The sequence below is a fragment of the Ailuropoda melanoleuca genome, chromosome 1, assembly GCF_002007445.2.
Source record: "Ailuropoda melanoleuca isolate Jingjing chromosome 1, ASM200744v2, whole genome shotgun sequence".
In the NCBI taxonomy this organism is placed as follows: Eukaryota; Metazoa; Chordata; class Mammalia; order Carnivora; family Ursidae; genus Ailuropoda; species Ailuropoda melanoleuca.
Window position 1 is genome coordinate 190,212,451 of NC_048218.1, and position 20,788 is coordinate 190,233,238.

Here is a 20,788-nt window from a genome sequence, read left to right on the forward strand (position 1 = left end):
CCCGTTCCCGATTGTGCGGCTTGTTCAGGAGGTGCTATAATTCTCGGGGCTGGGGGGTGAGAAATGTTACTATTTCCAGATTAGCAACCATCTTGGGCTGCCTGTGCCACTCTCCCGAAAGTCCACGCTTGACTTATCCAGTTGCCTTCATGGCTCCGGCCCCATCCAATCCTTTCAAGCTAAATGTAGGCTCCAGGAGGCCGCGGGGACCAGCAGGGACCCTCGCTCAGAACCCCCTCCGGGCCGGCCCGGCTGAACAGAGACGACCTCCCCATCATGGCGGCCGCCGGGCGGGGAAGCTGAGCCCGTGCGTCGCGTGCGTGCCTCCTCTCCCTCCCCTCCCCCTCCTCGGCGGCGGCGGCGGCGGCGGCGGCAGAGGCGGCAGCGCTCGCCATTGCCGCTGGTGGCAGGAGGCTGCGAGGAGCCGGCGCGGTCGCAGTCTCCACGGCGCAGGCCCACGGTAGCGCAGCCGCTCTGAGGTGAGTGCCCTACCGCGCAATCTCCAGCTATTTCAGCCCCGGCGCAGCCGCAACACGCCGCCCGCCCGCCCNTAGAACCCGGGGTCCGGGCCCGGCCTTCCCGCGGTCTCGGGAGCGGGAGGCCCGGGAGAGCGCGCCGGGCCCGGGAGCGGGAGGTGGGCGGGCTGCGCGGGACCGGAGCCGCGGCTCCCCGCTCGCCCCCTCAGACCTTCCCGGGTCTGGTCCGCGGGCGGCGCGGCGCCGGGCCGGCGCGCGGGAGCCGCTGTCTCCTGCGGGAGAGGAGGCTGGCTCTTCGGGCGGCCTCCGAAGCTTCCCTCCCGCAGGGGTGGCGTGGGCTTGTTACCCAGGTAGACCGGGGGACGCTGGAATATGGCGCGTTGCCCACCTTCTTGCAAGTTAGGAGGCGGCCCGGGCAGCAGCGGCGGCAGTTCGAGGAGGAGGGCGCAAAGTCCTTTTGTACGCAGAAATGAGCGACATTGTGTTTTCTTCCCCAGCTGAGATGCTGCCGGTGGAGGGGCCTCGGTTCTTCCTGTGCCTGGGGTGGTGGTCCCCTGGGTGAGGAGAGGGGGAGTGGCGCGACCCTCGAAAGGAACCGCACTGTTGCCACTGTAAAGACAGGGGCTCTGGATGGCCTTGTGCGTGGGTATTACCTCACATCCCCAGCCTTTCGGGGAACTCAAGGGTTTGCCCCTGCATGTTGTCCACCTCACTGTGCAATGATGTCCACCGCCTCTCTCACCTGTTGTGTCGTTGCTGCTGTTCCCAAAGTTTCTACAGTGCATCTGACTGTGCCCATCAGAACTTGGAGTTGTTTAAAAATCTTAATATTTTCAGGGCTTCAAATGGTAATCTGCACCAGCCAGTTGGAGGAGCTGTTGCCTGATCTCCAGCCCTTCTTAAGCATTAGATTAGAATATATTAATTGCTTATTTTAGAGTTGGTGTCAGTTGTGCTTAATTTTTGTGGTTAGGGCAAAATTCACGTTTTCTTAAGTGTGTGTAGAGACAATGGATTGGGAAACTTTTAAGGTGAAGGCAGTGTGAGTGAACCAGTCAGGTTGGACAGTGCTCACAGGAGAATGGGTATGTGCATCTCACCTTTTTTACTAGGGCATCGTCTGTGCCCACCGTGATCCTTTTCCTATTTCATGTACAGCCTTTTAAAAAAAATTACTTTGAACAGTAAGTTAATGGGCTGTTCCTCACTCAAGGAAGAAGGGGGGGGGGCTTGGAAATGCTGCGGTTTTTTGTTTTGTTTTTAAAATTCAGTAGTAGTATCCAGATTTGTGTTTGAATGTTCTTGGTGTGTTATCTCTAAGGTAGTGAAAATATGACTAGAATCTGTGCATGCGTGTAATTTCCTTATTTTATGAGCAGGAGAGGAAACATACAATTATCACATGTAATGTAATACTTATTCTTGGGTGTGCAGAATTGTTTGTGTCAAGGGACTTTTCTTTTTCTTCTGACAGGAGTTAGGTGTGGCTTTCAACTGGGTCCATGACTAAGACGAAAAATAAAACAGATTAAGAAGTATTGCTTACTATGTTTTGGCACCTTCTTACTTGAAATCCTTTGATTTCATCCTGTGTGCCTTTCCCCTCCCCCCATCTCAAGCTCAACATAAATGAGAGAAATTTAGCTCTTGGATTTAAGAAGTAACTCTCAGAGCAGCAGATAATGAGAGCCCTTGTCCAGATCTAGAAGGGATTAAAGAAGGATTTCAGATTTCTCTCCCAATTCATGTATATTCCAATAGAACCCAAAATTGTAGGTTTCTTGTTTTTATTAAGTCACAAGTGTACATCCATCTCTAATTTTGTTAGGGAGCTGAAGACAAACTTCCTGTGATTTAAATACCTGAATATGCATTGCCTGTATACTGTGAGTTCAAGCAGACCCCTGAGTTGTCTTCAAGAAGTATTTTATGTGAAGTAATCACAAATGGATGACTGTTTTAAGGGAAATCTAAGCTCCTTGAGGTCTGGGATTAAATTTTTTATACCTCTTTACTTGGACATAATAAGGCATTCAGTAAATGTTTGTTGGGGCATAATAATGATGAACAGTAATTTTTGAAATTAAATTTTTTTTCACAAATATTTGAAAAGACATATTGACTTTTGGTTTTTAGAACGGTTATGAATTGTCAGCCTTTAGAAGCACACCCTCCAGTCTCTGGAGAACAGGAAGTTATTGCATATGTTCAGCTTCTGTTAGATCTCTTTAGGCAACCCCAGTGCTTTGTGCTGCAGTGGGCTTGTTCATCCTCTTAGTGCCACTGAGGAAAAATTGGAGTGGAAAGCGGGAACTCTGGGTTGTTGAGTCTCAGAAGTGTCTACTCGAATCTCAAGAATTTCAGCGCACACTCTCTGGGGTTGTAATTAGTCCAGGAAATGTGATATTTGAATTTAAATGTTTCTGTGTGACTGTGTGTGATGCTTATTAATTTTATAATTTCGTGTGTGTGTGTGTATTGGAAATCAGTCTTAAATACCAATCTTTTATTTTGTAAAAAACATTTTAGAAAATTTTCTCTCTCTTCTTTCATGTTTTCCTTGAGAGCTAAAGCTAGTGTTTTCAGCCTGAGCTTACCCAAATATAATTTTCCATAAATGTTAAGTAAAACAGCAATGAAAAAGAAACCTACTTGTGTTAAGCTTATTTTAGAAACATTTTATTTAGACCAAGTCCAGTCATTTGTTTTGTTCTTTTTTTTTTTTTTTAAGGCTCTTACATGTTAATTTTTGTGCATTATGTATCATAGTCCTTTCTTATTAGCTAGGGGATGGAATATTCACTTTCTGGGCTTTTCAGTTAGAACTTTTGTCCATCAGTATTCTTCTAAGGTGAACAGGCTGGAAGAAAAATAGTAAAAGGAGGTGAAACAAATCAATTTCAGGTGTTTCCAGAAGATTACAACCACATTGAGCTATTGGAAACTTTTAATCTTGGAGCAACAAGAATGCTTTGTCTGAAGTTATTTTGATGTAATATGGACAAAACTTGGAAAATGAAAAGAATTTTTGACTGCTCAAGAAAAATAAGTGGATTATATATGCCTTGGAATATATATTTTTTCTGAAGTGCAGTTCAGAATTAGGCTAATGAGTTTTTGACCCCACTCAGTACAGTTTAGTTATCAAAGATTCAAACACATTTCATCATATGATCTTTTTTTTTTGACCTTTTCACCATGCCTGTGTACCTAAAATGTGAACATTTATATGAACTGAAGAAAAGTCAGAAATACAACTTTAGAGAGCTTTTAGTATATTTTTGAAAGACAGAAACAAAACTAGGAGGCAAATAAGGCGGCCTACCACATTTGTGATCCCTTGAGGCGAATCTGTATTCTGTCACCAAAAGTAGTGTCTTAGAAGATAATTGTACCATATGGGATCTCCTCCAGAATCTCAGATCTTGTAGCTTGCCTTATCAAATTGTTACTGAGCCATCAGATAATTTCTTGAGGAAACCAGGTTTGTTATGGGAGGGGTGTGTGTGTGGGTGTGTGTCAGTGTGTTTTGGGAAAGTTGGTGAGGAGAAGGAGGGAAAGAGTGACTCTGATTAAAAAATTTGTTTTATAGATTGAGATGATCACTGGAATTTGGGGCGTGTATCATTATTATTATTTTTTTTAGGATTTATTTATTTGAGAGAGTGAGAAAGCGAGCCAGGGAGAGAGAATCCCAAGTGGACTCCGCACTGAGCACGGAGCCTGATTTGGGGCTTGATCTCACGATCCCGAGACCATGACCTGAGCCAAGAGACGCTTAACCAACTGAGCTACCCAGGCACCCCTTTGGGCATGTATTTTTAAAGGAAGCTTTAAGAGCTACTTAATGTGTGTGTCATCTGGTGATTTAGACAACTATTTATAGTGTATTTAGTATACAAGCATAGTATTTAGATTAATTCATGCATGCTGATTTCTGTAGTTATAAATGTGAAAATTTTGGCTGATAGTTTAAATGGACATTTTCTTAATAACTCTTAAATGGTGACTGTTGGATAAATTATGCCATGCCTTTTTCAGAATTATGAAGAATGAAGTTTGTATGTATAAACATTAAGACTGTTTTTTAAAAAGAATTACTATTGGTTATTGTAAAATCTTTGCTTTTTAGAACTTGGAGAGTCTGTTTTGTTGCTGCTCCTGAATGCTAATGTGGTAGGCTGGCAGCTAAACTTACAAAGAACAAGAGGAAGTGAGGAAATGTCCCAATGAAACATTGCTTAAAACTAAGCAGTGGACTAGAAATGGGGAGTGAGGGACTAAGGGACTTAATTCTTGTTTTATGTTCAAAAGGGAATTAGGTATACCCTTCATTGAGAAATAATCTTAACTGTGTCCTCACTTTGGAGTTTTGCCATTCATTCACCATTGATCAAAGACCTAGTATATTCCAGGCATGTGTTAAGTGCTACAGCAACAAGTAAACCACAGGCCTTGTCTACTAGAGGAGAAAGATAAGGGCTCGACTAACTCTACAGTATAGCTCGTTGAGAAGTAAAATAAAGATTGGTGTGGAATTATAGAGGTAGGGGGTGAGTGATGTGGGGAGAATAAATGAGGTTAGGGAAGACTGTAGGAGATCTTTAAGTAGGACCTGGAAAAGTGAGTAGCTGTTTCACCTGATGGAGAAGAAGAGGTTAGAGGAAGGGCATTGATAGTCTGAGGAGTAGCAAGTACATTTTGCTGTGTTTGAGGAGTAGTGGAAAATGAAGCTGATGAGGTTGTGACCTGATTGGGAAGAGCATGGGGGAGTTCAAAGATTATAGTTCATTAATGAGTGATGATGCCTTTAATTAAGATAGGGAATGTGTTGGAAGAACAGAATTTGAGAAAGAAGTTATGATTCTAGATGTGCAAATCAAGATATGTCAAATAGCTCCCTATTTACAAATTTGGGCTGGAGAAAAGAGGAAGTGGGGACCAATTAAGAGATTTGTATCCATTAACATAATTTCGTACAGAAACTGCGATTGAGCATAATAGATGCCAGGCATCTACATCTGAAGGTCAAGTGGAAGAAGAGGGGCCTATGAGGGAAGTTGAAAAAGAATGGCTTGAGGTAAGATGTACATAGTATGGGTTGAAGAAGCTATGGATAGGGGTTAAGGGAATTTTAACAGGGAATTTCGCAACATGAAATCCTTTGGAGAGCTCATTGGAATGAAAACTGGATATGGCAATTGAGAGATAAAAGGCATTTTCTGAGTGTGTGTGTATGTATTATGTGTGTATTGTTTTGACAGGAGTCATGATAGTGTAAACACAATAGATTTCTAGAGCATTATTGAATACAGGGGTAAGGTCTATAAAGCCCAATTTAATAGATGACCCGTGCTTAGAAATAGGTCCTGTTCTTCCCCTTCTCTTATTGGAATAACAGCATAAGAGCTTTGGGAGAAGACTTTTATTCTAACAATTAGATTTTATTGATTTGAGTATATAGTATAGTATGTTTGAGTTTACAGTCTTTTTTTATTTTTTAAAGATTTTATATATTTGTCAGAGAGAGCACAAGTAGGGGGAGTGGCAGGCAGAGGGAAAAGCAGGCTCCCCACTGAGCAAGGAGCTCCACCTGGGACTGGATCCCAGGACCAGATCTAAACAGAAGGCAGAAGCTTAACCAACTGAGCCACCCAGGCATCCTGAGTTTTTAGTGTTTTAAGATGCAAATTCCTCTTGAAGGCTTTTGAGGTTTTATAATACTTAGATGTTAAGTCCAGGGATTTTTAACCTGGCTTTTATAGTTATTTTTTTTTTTAAGATTTTATTTATTTATTTGACAGAGAGAGAGAGAGACAGCCAGCGAGAGAGGAACACAAGCAGGGGGAGTGGGAGAGGAAGAAACAGGCTTCCAGCGGAGCAGGGAGCCCCATGCGGAGCTCTATCCCAGCACTCCGGGATCAGGCCCTGGGCCGAAGGCAGACGCTTAACAACTGAGCCACCCAGGTGCCCCCAGGCTTTTATAGTTCTGGGACTCAGGGTTATATTTTGGCCATGTAACCCTGATCTCTTGAAATTGTATGAAAAATGTTTTATGTGTGCCTGTACAGTTTTTCTGGGGAGAGGGTCCATAACTTTTCTGAGTCCTTGACACACAGAAAAGTCAGAGGCCCTTTCAGTATTGTTAATTAAGTCAAATACTGATGGTGTTGGTTGGCTGAAATTAGTTAACTTGATTGACTGAGACAGACCAAGGGGAAGAAATTTTGGGTATCTCAGGTGAAGAACTCTGGAAAGATCTGATGCACATTCAGGAGATAGGACTAAGAGCACCAGAAGGAAGGTGGGAGGAATGCCAAAGCAAAGCTTAACGAATTTCAGAATCTTGCCAAGTCTTCTAGATTCCTTGTTTTTGTTTTGTTTTTAATATTCCAGGATTCATGCTAGTATATGATGATCTCTTCATGCACTATATACAGTAGGCTTTGTGGGTGATCAAATTACTGTTGTTTTAAAAGAAAGCTAAGTGGTTCATAGATTGCACTCAAAAATGTTTAAGTCGGGAGTTCTTATACTTTGGAAACTTTCTAAAATGCACAAATGTTTCAGTTTAGTCATTTGGGGCAAAACATTTTTTCCTTGCTTAATTTTTCTGACCATGAAATGAAAATACCATTGGCCTGTTTTACAGGGTCTTTCTGAAGTATGACAGTTATGGAATGCTTTGAGATCTATGATGATTTAATGCTAACAGATTGCTAGTGTTCAGCTTTCTTAAGTTATTGATAAAATCTGGACATTTAAGCAAATTTTTAATGTTCCATATTAGAACTTATTTATTCCAAAATAATTTCATTCTGAAATTATTATTATTATTTTTTTACATTTTATTTATTAGAGAGAACAGAAGCAGGGGTGGGGCAGAGGAAGAGGGAAAAGCAAACTCCCTGCTGAGCAGGGAGCCCGAGGCAGGGCTGGATCCCAGGACTGAGCCACCCAGGTGCCCCTCATTCTGAAATTTTAGATAATTGGTCATTTTTACTTTCTTCCTCTGATTTTTGAATCTTTAAAGTTAGATTAGGAAACAGTTTTGTTAGCTAAGCCCTAGATTCTGGGGCAGTGATCTCCAGCTTTTGATGGTTACCCATCATACAAGTAAAAATTTTGAGCACACATTCTGAATCACATTTATTTATAAATGATGTTCCTGTGTTATTGTACTAATACATTTGTGTGCATTACAAAGTACATAAAAAGTAGGAATTTTATTTTTTTAATTTATCAGAGAGAGAGAGAGCGAGCACAAGCAGGGGGAACTTCAGGTAGAGGGAGAAGCAGGCTCCCCCCTGAGCAAGGAGCCTGATGCAGCACTCTATCCCAGAATGCTGGGATCATGACCTGAGCGGAAGGCAGACGCTTAACTGACTGAGCCACCAGGTATCCCAGAAGGTAGGAATTTTAAAGGGACAAGATAGAGATGAAATAGTCTTTTTTTAACTTCTTGTTAATTGAGTTAATAATGGTTCAGTAACTTATGAGTTTCATTAGCTTGTTTTTATAAATATATTTGTTCATAATTCGTGTTTTTTCTATAATTAATGCCTGCAATGTTTTATTTAATACCCTGTAAGAGTATTGGTAAATACAAGAGAGTAATGAATGGGGGTGCCTGGGTGGCTCAGTCAGTTAAGCATCTGACGCTTGATTTTGGCTCAGGTCGTGATCTCAGGGTTGTGGAGCCCTTTGTCTGGCTCAGCAGGGAGTTTGCCTCTCCCGCTGCTCCCCCCCCATGTTCTCCCTCTCTCTCAAATAAATAAATAAAAGCAGTGAATTAATATATTGGGTAATCTTAAACAGAAAATTTGTGTTATGGAACTTACAATTAGCTGTGTTTGTGGATTATCTTTACATTCACTAATCTACAAAGAAGATCCTAAATAGAACTGGAGTATTTTATCTTTTCCTTTGTTTGGTTTTTTTTTTTTTTTGTCCTTTGTCTTTTATTAAATAAGTATGAAATAAAATTCTTAGTAATTAATCTTCTGTATAACAATAATCCACAAATTAAAGAACCAACCGAGGTTTGCTAATTAAAAATACTGTCATAGACCTAGTCTCTTGCCCCCAAACTGGCTTTAGGTATTAAGTCTAAAGAAGAAATAATTCTGATATCACCAGTTATGTGACTGAATGTTAAAATATTGTCTTTTCCTTAATTTTTGGTTCTATATTTTAAAAGTTTTTTTACATTGAAAATAAATTATTTTTGTAGTGAGAAATTTTAGGAAGAAAACAAACAACCCTCCAAAGTCAGTGGTTATCATCTTTGGTTTATGAGCATATAGGAGATTTTCATTTTCTTTCTTATAACTTTGAAATTATCTTTAGTGAAAATGCATTAACTTTTATAACCAACCCTCCCTGCCCCCTGCCCAACCCCCGTAAGTATGGATAATGTAATTATGGCCCTAAAGGCTCACTATCAGTTTTTGGGCAGGCAAGTCACTTAACCTCACTGGGCCTGTTTCCCGACTTGAAAAATGAAGAGGACAGAAATGGTATCTAAAGTTTCTTCTAAATAAAACTTCTGAATTTCTAACTCTAATTCTAAAATTAATTCTGAATCTGTGTTATGACATGTTAAACAATAAATATGGTATTTTCTTAAAGTAAAAAGGCATGTATATGGGTTCATTGTAGAAAAGCAAAAAGAAAACTTAAAATGTTTAATTATACACGCAAAGATAATGAATAATATTTTAGTATATATAGTTCTAGATATTTTTCTCAGGATGTATGTGCATGCATACATACACTGTATATGATAAATTCAATAATACTGTGCATACAGTTTTGAACCAAAAATGTCTAATTTTATGTAATTCATCTATTTTTTGCCCTGCAGTATTCTTAATGGGGCAGTTGTAAATCCATTTGTTTTAATGAAATATAAAACACATTTAAAAGTTTCTCTCCAAATACAAATTTGCTCAGGAAATGCTAGCCGTCTGTTTCGTGCTCCGTGTGTTTTTGTTGAGGTAAGGGTAACTTGAGGTAAGGGTGGAAGGGCTGGCCCGTGAAAGCTTACTTAGTGAAGAATGAAAGCTAAATCCTGGGTTAACCTCAATTTCATTCACATAATAACTCGTTTTTTCTCCACTCTGCCCTCATACTTTCTGAGCTAAGATTTCTATATGCAGGATAGTTTCTGAAGTGAACAAATTTATCTCAATATATTATTGGCTCTTTGATTGTACCCTGGGACCTTCTGAGTTTTTATATTCCTATTGAGAGCAAATTAGATATTAGTAGCAGCAATAGTATAATACAAGTGTTAAAAATACCTGTGTTATTTTGTAGCATAATCTGTGGGGATTTGAAAAGATTTTATATACATAAAATGTAAGTATATGTACAAATATAAAATGCTATGTAATCTCATTCACGCTTGCCATCAGTGAAACGTGGTATATATAATTCTAATATTATGTAAAAATAACTAAGTATTTCTCAAAGTTAACTTCCTTAATTTATACAATGGATTCTCTTTGGAGTTAGTAATAAAACCCAATTTTCCTGCCTTCTCCTTTAGTTCTGTCTTTAATCTCTCTGGTAGTTGGTTTTTGTTTTTTATACAAAATGGAAAGCAAATCTAGGGTAAATAGTTCCTTAGTTGTGGCAGCTAATATCCAAAGCAATCTAGTCATTTCTCCACCAAGTATAGTATAAAGCTTCTGGAGGTGTGTGTCGGAAGAAAAATGTCTGATTTGTTTATTCTCATCTTTTACTCTGAAGATTAGTATCTTTTCTAGGAGAAAAAACTTCATGCTTGACAGTTAAAATGCTTAAATCAATATCTTGCAGATAGAGCGAGAGGTAGAGAATCTGGGAATAAAAAGTACAAACTTATTGCCTCTTAAACTTGTTTTCAGTTTTTGTATCTGAACATGTGAGAACAGTAGCTAATTCTAACTTGAGATTCCACCAAAACAGGTTGTCTTCATTCTGAAGAAATCCATTTTGTAGCCATATAGTGGTATACATCCAATGCCTTTTAAATAGGTAATCTTTGTTTAGTATTTTTTAAGTTTTTAAAAAATTTATTCATTTATTTAAGTAATCTCTACACCCACTATGGCCCTTAAACTCATGACCCTTGAATCAAGAGTCAAATGCTCTTCTAACTGAGCCAGCCAGGTGTCCCAATCTTTGTTTAGTATTAATTTAGGGCTTTTGGCACAGTAGTGATTCTTGTCTTTTAGGTTAGCATGATTTTGAAATTGTCTTTTTTATTTTATTTATTTATTTTTTAAAGATTTTATTTATTTATTCGACAGAGATAGAGACAGCCAGCGAGAGAGGGAACACAAGCAGGGGGAGTGGGAGAGGAAGAAGCAGGCTCATAGCAGAGGAGCCTGACGTGGGGCTTGATCCCATAACGCCGGGATCACGCCCTGAGCCGAAGGCAGACGCTTATCCGCTGTGCCACCCAGGCGCCCCTGAAATTGTCTTTTTTAAAGAGTAATGTTTACTTTGTAACAATGACTGGTTTCTCTTAATGATAAAAAGTTTGTGTAGTTTTCCGTGTAAATATGCGTAACTCAGATTTGGCCTACCAATAGAGTTTCAGAACCCTATATCCAGTGGCCTAATTGGCATTTCTTGGATGTCTCAGATGCACTTACATCTCCAAATGAATTCCCTTGTCAGACTTGCTCCTGTTCAACTCTTGCTTACCTCAGTGAATAGTACCACCGTTTCATCTGGTTTAGCAGAACAGAAACTTTAGTCTTCCAGTGTCATCAAATCCTGTTTATTTAACTTAATAAACTCAATTTGTCCTCTTCATTTCACCGTTACCACTTATGTCTGAGTTGCTATCATTTCTTTCTCGGACTGTTGGAATAACTTCTAACTGGTCCACCTGTATCCATTCTGGCTGAGTCCTAATCCATTCTCCTCTGTGAGGCCAGAATGAATTGGTCTTTTCTAAGTACATCGTTCTGGTCGCGCCCCCTGCATTGAAAACAAATCTTTTTAATGTGGTACCTAACTTTTGGGCTCATTTTGTATCAGTCATGTTCCTCTAACCATAAAGCCTTTCCTATTGGTGGTGTTCTGCCTAGAAAGCTTTTTCCTCTCTTCTCTTTCTAGTAAAATCCTATAAATTTTATTTCGGTCTCTGCTCAAGCATAGCGTCCTCAGGAAGTTTTTTCAGATGTTCCTCATTTTTGTACTTTTCCTTTACCATATGTGCCTATACATGTCATTTCACATTTGTATATTATTTGATATATGTCTGTCTTTCCCACCAGATTGTAAAACTTCATGATGGTGAATAAACAGTGCTCATTACCAACCAGTGTGCCTGACACATAACAGGCAGTAAGTATTTATTTGAATGATTGTAGAAGCCTTGCAAAATTCATCTGTAATATTTTATCTTATTACCAGGCTTTGTGCTGCTATCTAATACCTCATAATTTTTAGGAACCCAGGGTGGGACCAGATTCTAAGTCATTTAAGCCACCCCTGCTCTGCAAAGTTACATCATCATCATCAGTCTCTCCTTGAACACATCCAGTGATAGGAAATTTACTTCTTACCCAGAATCTGTTTAATCTTTAAGACATTTGGATGGTAAGAAAGCTTAGTTTCAACTGAAAGTTCTCCCTGTAAGTTTTACCTACTGGCCTTCTGTTCTCTAGGACTTCTAAAAACAAATATGTTTTATATTTTCTTTGTAAAGTCCTCTGAGTTGTCTTTTAGTTTAAATGTCCCTGGGACCTTCAGCCTTCTTGGAAAGGTAATGGGGTATGCCAGAAAGAGTTGGGGGCTGTTTTCCTAGGGCTGCCATAACAAATTACCATAAAGTAAGTGCCTTAAAAAGACATAAATTTATTTTCCCATCGTTCTGGAGCTCCAAAGTCAGGAATCAGGTGTTTGTAGAGCCACAATCTCTCTGGAGGCACTAGGGAAGAATCTTTTTTACCACCTCCTGCTTTTGGTGGCTGCTAGTGTTCCTTGACTTGTGGGCTCTATCATTCCAGTCTCTGCCTCTGTGAACACATTGTCTCCTACTGTCTGTATAAACTCTGTTGGCCTCACTCCTATAAGGGCACTTGTCATTGGAATTTGGACCAACCTGGGTAATCCAGGATGATCTCCTCATCTCAGGATCCTTAGTTTTGTTGTATCTGAAAGACCCTTTTTTCCAAATAGGTAACATTCACAGGTTCCAGGAATTAGGATGTGGACATATCTTTTGGGGAACTGCTGTTCAACCCCTTACAGGGGCTCTGGGTTTAAATCCTGATAATGCAAAGTTGCATGCAAATTTGAGCATGTTACTTGCCGTTTCTGAGTCTGAATCTCCTTCTTAATTTTAAGACGGATAATAATGCCTGTATCATTGATATGTGAAGATGTAAGAGAAATTCATGTGAAGTGCTTCACTAGCTAACTCATTACATGTTGCCTTCCACATACCAAACCGTCCTGACCCTACTGCACTTTTTCAGGGTCTCTAGATCTTATGTACCCAGATACTCTAGGTCTTCGGCCTAATACCCAGCATGAATTGTGAGATAGGTCTGATAAGTACACACTACAGTGGGTATCTCTATATTCCGGACACTGTGTAGCCACTATGATTAATGCAGCCCAGATTTGAATTACGTGTACTGTAGCCACATCATGAGATTGTCCTGTTGAACTCGGAATTGGTTAAAACCCCCAAGTCTTTTTCATTGGTGTAACTATTAAATCTATGCTGTGTAGTTAGGTTTTAGATCCAAGCGCATTGTCACATTTTCTAGCCATAGTGTCTAGTGCATAGTAGGAGCTAAATTAATTCTGACTTGAATGTTGCTGCATGGTTTAAAGGAATCTTTAAATTTACCTACTTTGGTGCTATCCTGAGAATATTTCTTAAAGCAAATGCTGTGGTGAATATAAAAAAGAAAAGTTACAATTGAAGTAGCAACTATATCAATGCTGGGCAAATGGATGGCATTGCTATATACTCCTCCTGTAATCAGGTACTCCAGTACTCCTTCAGGTAATCAATTGCTGATCACTTCTTGGTTGATGGACAGGTTGCTTTTGATGATTCTGTCAGATATATGAAATTTGTGTCCGCTGCTTATTTAACAGATATGCATTTAATGATCTATATATCTACTAGTATTATTTGAAATTTGCGTTTGAGATAAAAGACCAGAGAAATGGGTGATGGAAAAATGGTGTTTTAAAAATATTTATTTTTACATTAATATTATATGCACGTGGTTAAAAGATCAAACAATATAAAAGGAATACAGTGAAAAGTGAGTTTCTCTCCCAGTCTCCCTCTCCAGAAATCACCTCCTCTGCTAGCTTCTTGTGTGTCCTTCAAGGTAGGCTAAGCAAAAAGTGTGTTTGTAACTCCCTTTTTATTTTTTTATTTTTATTTTTTTTTAAAGATTTTTTATTTGTTTGACAGCAAGAGCAGGGGGAGCAGGAGAGGGAGAAGCAGGTTCCTTGCTCAGCAGAGAGCCCGATGCTGGGCTCAGTCCCAGGACCCCAGGATTATGACCTGAGCTGAAGGCAGATCCTCAACTGACTGAGCTACCTAGGTGCCTCTGTATCTGCCTTTTTAAAAACACCAGTGATGGCTTTTGTGCAAATGGTCCTCCAGAATGTGTCCCCCCCCCCTTTTTTGGAATGACATCTTTTGTGTCCTGAATGTCCACACCGGTGGTGGATTTCTAGGTTTTTTCGCCCTATTGTTGAGAGGCAGGCAACCAAATTCCATGGCTTTCCATTACTAATTTGATTGTGTGGGATGCTTTTTGAAGAGAGTTGTATATTATATAGTCCCTTGTGAAAAACTTCTCTTTATAGGCTAAGTTTATACCAGGGAAATAAAACCAATTTAATTCGGGCCATTTATTTAGTAAACTAGTAAAGAAAAACCTATCAGTTCAAATTGGCTTAATATATAATCTTAGTATTGCTTACTCTTTATATGCCTATTTAAAGACGTACTCATTTTGATTATATTGACAGCCGGGCCAAATTATTTCAAAAGCCTGGTAGGTAGCATAGGTCTAGTTTAGGAAGAGCTGGGATGTCCATGACTAGAAAGGCTATAACACACATTTTCTACCTTTCTCTTACTATTACTACAAGCCAGTGGTTCTTAATCTTTGTTCTGAGGACCCTTTTATACATTTAAAATTACTGTGGACTCATGCAAGAGCTTTTGCTTATGTGGGTCATAAGTTTTGATTTTTACTGTATTAGAAATTAAAACAAATTTTTAAAATGTTTAATTTAAAAATAACAGTAGTACACCCACTACATGCTAAAATAGGTGAGATATGTTTATTAAAAAAAAACTATATTTTCCCAAAAAAACCAAAACCCAGTATAATGAAGGGTATTGTTTTACAGTTTTTGCAGATCCTTCTAATGTCTGGCTTAATAGAAGACAGTTGCATTCTGTTTTTTCACTCAGTCTGCTGAATATGTTGCTTTGGTTAAAGTATATGGAAAAGTTCTGATCTTATACCCTTATATGTGGGTGGGAAAGGGAAGAGCATTTTAAGAGCCTTTTCAGATAATTGTGGATATTCTTTGATATTACACCAAAACTCAGCAGTATTAATTTCTTAAAGGTGAGTTGCATTGTACGTTCTGAAACCATAATTGTACTTTGTTTCATTGAAATCTGTTGGCTTATCATAAACTTTGAATGACTCTTTTAACCCATCCATGATTTTGTAACATCATACACTGGTCATTTGGAAGATATCAGTTTACTGAGTTATGCAGCTTTTCCAAATGTTGGCCCCAAAATCACATTCATTAACGCTACCATTGATCTCATCAGAAAAGGCTTTTAAGTAATGGAAAGCTATCAAGCTCACTGTGGCAGATACAAGTTTTCCAGAATTCTAATTATCACTTGAAGTATCAGATTTTATCTTTGGCAACAAATACTGTCAAGTTATTTTCCTTGGAGTAACAGGTTCACTTTGTTGATTTTTGGAAAAATATCTGTCATATACCCAGGTCTGAATAACCATATAGTTTGTCTGTTAATCACTCTTTGAAGTAAAAATGGTGTGTTTTTTTGGGGGGGGGGATAAGCTAATTGAGTTTGCAACTCAAAGCATGATATATGTGGTTTTCCAAAGAGCATGCTTCTGAATGCAGAATTGCTTTATGAATACTTTCCATTTGGTTATACAGAGTAGTAAAAAGAACTCAAGTGTGAAGGTTTAATAAGATATGTAACTTTTACTTTCATCAACACATTCTTCAATAAAATTGACTCTTTTACTGTGTGCACATGAAGATGAAGACTGTATTGTGCTGAAGTGCCAGTAATTTTACCCTACATAAGTGCAAATACAAGCACAGTGAAAAGGGCAAATGTCTTGGTTACTAATTTGTTCTGAGACCAATTCGAATGTGTGTGTGTGGGGGGGGGAAGTTGGTGGTTTCCCATACAGCCAACCAATTCTTGGGCACCAGCAGGATGTCTGAGAATTCAACTCTGTTCTGACAGCAACTCCTTCCAACTCAAAGTGCTAATTACAAGTCCAGGTTATTCCTGTACTTCTAACTGTAAATCAGAGGTTCCCATGACTTCCTTCTCAGGTTCGATTAATTTGCTAGAGTGGCTGGCAGAATTGAGGGAAACAATTTTACCAGTTTATTAAAGGATATGATAAAGGAAATGACAGCCAAATGAAGAGATACATTGGGCAAGGTATGGGGAAAGGGCGTGGGGCGTCCCTGCCCTCTACGGGTGCACCACTCTCCCAGCATTTCCATATGTTCACCAATCTAGAAACTCCGTGGACCCCAGTTGTTTGGATTTTTATGGAGGCTTCAATACATAGTCATGGTTGACTAAGTCATTGGCCATTGGTTGATTTCAACATTCAGCCCCTCTCCCCTCACTGGAGGTGGGGGGTGGGGCTGAAAGTTCCACCCTTCTAAACATGTGGTTGGTCCTCCTGGCAACCAGTCCTTGTCCTTTTGCAGGGTCCCAAGGCCACCTTCATTAACATAACAAAAGACAACTTCAGTTGACCTTATCACCAGAAATTCCAAGCGTTTTAGGAGTTGTGAGCCAGGAGCTGGACAGAGATCAAAATGCCTGTGGTTCCTCAAAAAATTAATACTGGAACTACCCTATCATCCAGTAATCACCACTGGGCATTTACTCAAAAAAATACAGAAACACTAATTCAAGGAGATACATGCACCCCTCTGCTTATTGCACCATTATTTACAATAGCCAAGATACGGAAGCAGCCAAAGTATCCATGGATAAAGAAGATGTGGTGTATATATGCAGTGGAATATTATTCAGCCATAAAAGAATGAAATCTTCCCATTTGCAACAACATGGATCATCTAGAGAGTATTACGCTAAGTGAAATAAATCAGAGAAGGACAAATACCATATGATTTCACTCATGTGGAATTTAAGAAACAAATGAAGAAAGAAAAAAAAAAGACAAACCAAGAAACAGACTTGGAACTATAGAGAACAAACTGATGGTTACCAGAGGAGAGGTGGGTGGGGAGGATGGGTGAAGTAGGTGATGGGGATTCAAGAGTACACTTACACGATGAGCATTGAGTAATACATGGAATTGTTGAATCACTGTGTTGTACACCTGAAATAAAAAAAAACTTTAAAAGTACATCTGGATGACCAACTGTAACTGTATTTCTTATAAATCACAGTATCACAGTTACTATGAAAATAGATTTGATCTCCTGGATCCCTTGAAAAAGTCTCAGGGGACCCCAGGGTTCCACTGTTCACTTGGAGAACTGCTGCTAAAAGCTACGTGAGGGTTAAACTGATCACTCAGATGTCCCTCTTCAGTTTCCCTCTTCCAGGATTTTACACAGAAAAGGTGCTTAATGAATATTTGTTTAGTGAATGTGGTATGATGACATTTAAATAGGATAAAACTTGGTGAGTAAAATAATGTAGGCAGTCTTGATTGGGCAGCTTTCCAGAGACAGTTGTTGAGGATAAGTCAGTCAAATGAAGTGTGGATGATAATATATTTGGTAAATGCAAATTATGAAGTAAAGAACTAAATATAAGGTGATATTAAAATGAGAACTGGTTTCATAAATGCACAGAAAAAGGACACACGAGTCCAAGTACCCATGGAGCTAACAATCCCAGCCTTCTTAGTCTTCTGTTGATGACTCCAGTAGTTTTTGGGTCCTTAAGTTTGTAGTGGTCTAAGAGAGGATCCTCGAGTCAGATGGGTTTGATCTGAAAAGCAAACATCTCGTTTAAATTTCAATAGGTCACTGCTTGATCTTGTAAAGTCTTTTCAAAAATGGTTACAGAAGCTGAATCTTAAAAACAAATCCCTTTTTATAAAGAATAGTGAATAAAATTCCTGTGTTCATATAAACTGCAGATCAGGTAGTGTTCAGTCATTTTCCGCTTTAAGGGAGGCTGTCTGATGAATACCCTAGTGCGATTATAGACTATTGTTTTCTCTCTCCACCCTTTTTTTTTGGGCAAGGAATTGGTTAATAAAATGGTATGATTGATACATCCTTTTCTTTTAGTGTGAAAACCTCGGTCCATCTAACTACATTTTGATAATTTCAGAGTTTGCTAAATAATACTCCTTTTGTTTTCTGGTGATTGTTTGTTACAGTCTATTTCTGGTTTAGTGCTAGGTTGTAGGAATGGGCAGTGAAATTGAAGGTGGAAATGGAGAGGAACCGTGCTAGTTCTAAATCATGTAGGTCTTTCCCTACCTCCACCCCATCCTTTCTTCTTAAAACCTTTTACTCCTATCACAAGTAGAGATTTTAAGAGATAAGCTAAGGCATTTCTAACAATCAAAACCATATACTTTTTTTGTTTCAAGTTAAAAGTTACTGGATCTACTTTAAGAAGTATCTTCAAACATCTTGTGAATTTACCTTTTGTCCTTGAAGGTCATTGCTTCAAATTACAATGGATACTACCGAAAGCTGGAGTAGGATAACCATTACCTAAACTTCGGTCATTATCATAGCTATGTAACAACGTGACTGAGTGTAGCTGGTACAGGGGTTGTGTTACTACGTGAGCCAGGTCTGGGGTGCTGCTTGTGGTAGGTGTCATGTGCTGGTTAGAATCCATTTTAAATCACCAAGATGAAAAATACCAGTCAGAAATTAATCTTATTTTTACAACATCTTTACAAGCCTAAGTACTGTTTTTAAACTGACTAAAGTAAAAAGTCTGCTTTCAAATAGGATTGTAAATGGAAATGTAAAATGAGGTCATATTCAAAATAATTTATGTATTACACTGGACAGATTTAATTTTGAGCTGTGTGCAAGGTACAGATTAGAATGTTAGCTACAGATATTTTATGGAATATAGATTTTAGATTATTTGCTTGTAAATATACACATGAAAACCCACCTTCAGAACCCCTGCTTTAAAATTTCCAAAGAATTTTCTCACTTGTAAATGATTTATCTCTCTTATCCTCTAGTACCATATTCCATTAAAGTAGTTTGAAGAGATTGGGGTTAAGTACTACTGCTTTGGCATGACTTCTGTAGCTGCTGCTTTAACAGAATTTTGAAATACTTCAGGCATAAAGAAGCATACAGAGCTATTTAATGAATACCATGTACCTACTACCCAGCTTAAGAAATAAAGTATCATAGATATTATTGAAGCCTCCTGGACACTCCTTCCTCATCCTAGTCCCCTTCCTTCCCAGCTTTGACCATTATCCTGAATTTGATGTTTCTCATTCTCCTGCATTTTAAAAAACTTTCTCTTTGTGGTTGTATTCATGGAAAAGATGTAATATTTATTTTTGTTTTTAAATATGACACAAGAGATTAATCTTTATTGATCTGTGTAGTTATAGTTTACTCATTTAACATGGTGTGAATATTTGATTTAATGGAGTGTGAAAGTAATATATGATCTTTGTAGAGAACTTTAAAAATAAAGTATAAAAATGAAAATATTTGTAGCCCTGCCATCCAGAGATGCCACGATTAATATTTGGGTGTGTTTTTTGCTTTCATTCTTCCTACTTAAGTCTATGTATTTTGGGTGCCTTTTAATATGTAAGGAATACAGTTTATTGGATTACACAAAATTGCAAAGTAGCCACATAAAGGCTGTAAAACCATTTTAGTTGATTCTTTGTTAGAAATAGAAAATGAATGAGCATTACATATTAGACATATACCTGGTAAATTTACTGTTTATACCAAATATTGTATAATGTCTTAGTATATTTCTTAGTATAGAAATACTATAAATGGTATCTAGAAAGAGGTAGTATTGTTAAGCATGTTTTTATTTTTTTTTAAATATTTATTTATTTATTTATTTGACAGAGAGAGACAGCCAGCAAGAGAGGGAACACAAGCAGGGGGAGTGGGAGAGGAAGAAGCAGGCTCCCAGTGAAGGAGCCTAATGTGGGGCTCGATCCCAGAACCCCGGGATCACGCCCTGAGCTAAAGGCAGACGCTTAAGGACTGCGCCACCCAGGCGCCCCAGCATGTTTTTAAGCTTACATGAGAGATTTTTATAGTAAACAAATTTACCAGATAAGTGATATTTATCTCTAAACATTAAGTACTATTTTTGTTTTAGCCAATTTTTATTTTAAAAATGAAAAAGATGAAATAGGTATGCATTTAACAAAATATGGACAAAGTCTGTATGAGGAAAACTACAAAACTCTGATGAAAGAAAGAAGAACTAAATATAGATTCCATGTTCATGGATAGGAAGACTCAATATTGTCAAGATGTCATAGCTTGAGCCTATGGCATCCTGTCCCTGTGCTTTAATAAAAACACTTTTTTTTTTTTTAAGATTTTATTCATTTATTTGACAGACAGCCAGGGAGAGAGGGAACACAAGCAGGGGGAGTGGGAGAGGAAGAAGCAGGCTCCCAGCAGAGGCGCCTGATGTGGGGCTCGATCCCAGATCGCCGGGATCACACCCTGAGCCAAAGGCAGATGCCTAACGACTGCACTACCCAGGCGCCCCATAAAAACACCTTTTTGCAAACTCTCAAACACATGCACACGTGCGCACAACAGTCATAGCTTGATCTATAGACTCAGTGCAATCCCAGTCAAAGTCCTAGCAAGTTAAAGTCCTAGCAAGTTATTTTATGGATACGGACAAAGTGATTCTAAAGTTTATATGGAGAGGCAAAAGACCCAGGATAGGTAACACAATATTGAAGGAGAAGAACGAAGTCGGAAGAGTGATACTACTTGACTTCAAGACTGACTATAAAGCTTCTGTAGTCAAGGCAGTGTGGTATTGAAGGAAT

General features: G+C 38.8%; 1 protein-coding gene across 11 annotated transcripts in view; it reads left to right on the forward strand.

The window, feature by feature from the left end:
• The first annotated feature begins 330 nt into the window (after positions 1–330).
• Positions 331–20,788, forward strand: part of NRF1 (nuclear respiratory factor 1) — a 141,358-nt gene continuing 120,900 nt past the window's right edge. For 7 of the 11 annotated variants that reach the window (XM_034671986.1, XM_034672010.1, XM_034672004.1 and 4 more), the window contains exon 1: positions 331–479. The gene's annotated coding sequence lies outside the window, so the exon portion shown is untranslated. Of the gene's footprint in view, positions 480–11,752; positions 11,823–20,788 lie in introns of all 11 variants that reach the window. The other 4 variants (XM_034671994.1, XM_034671990.1, XM_034672002.1 and 1 more) reach the window with 3 other exon arrangements.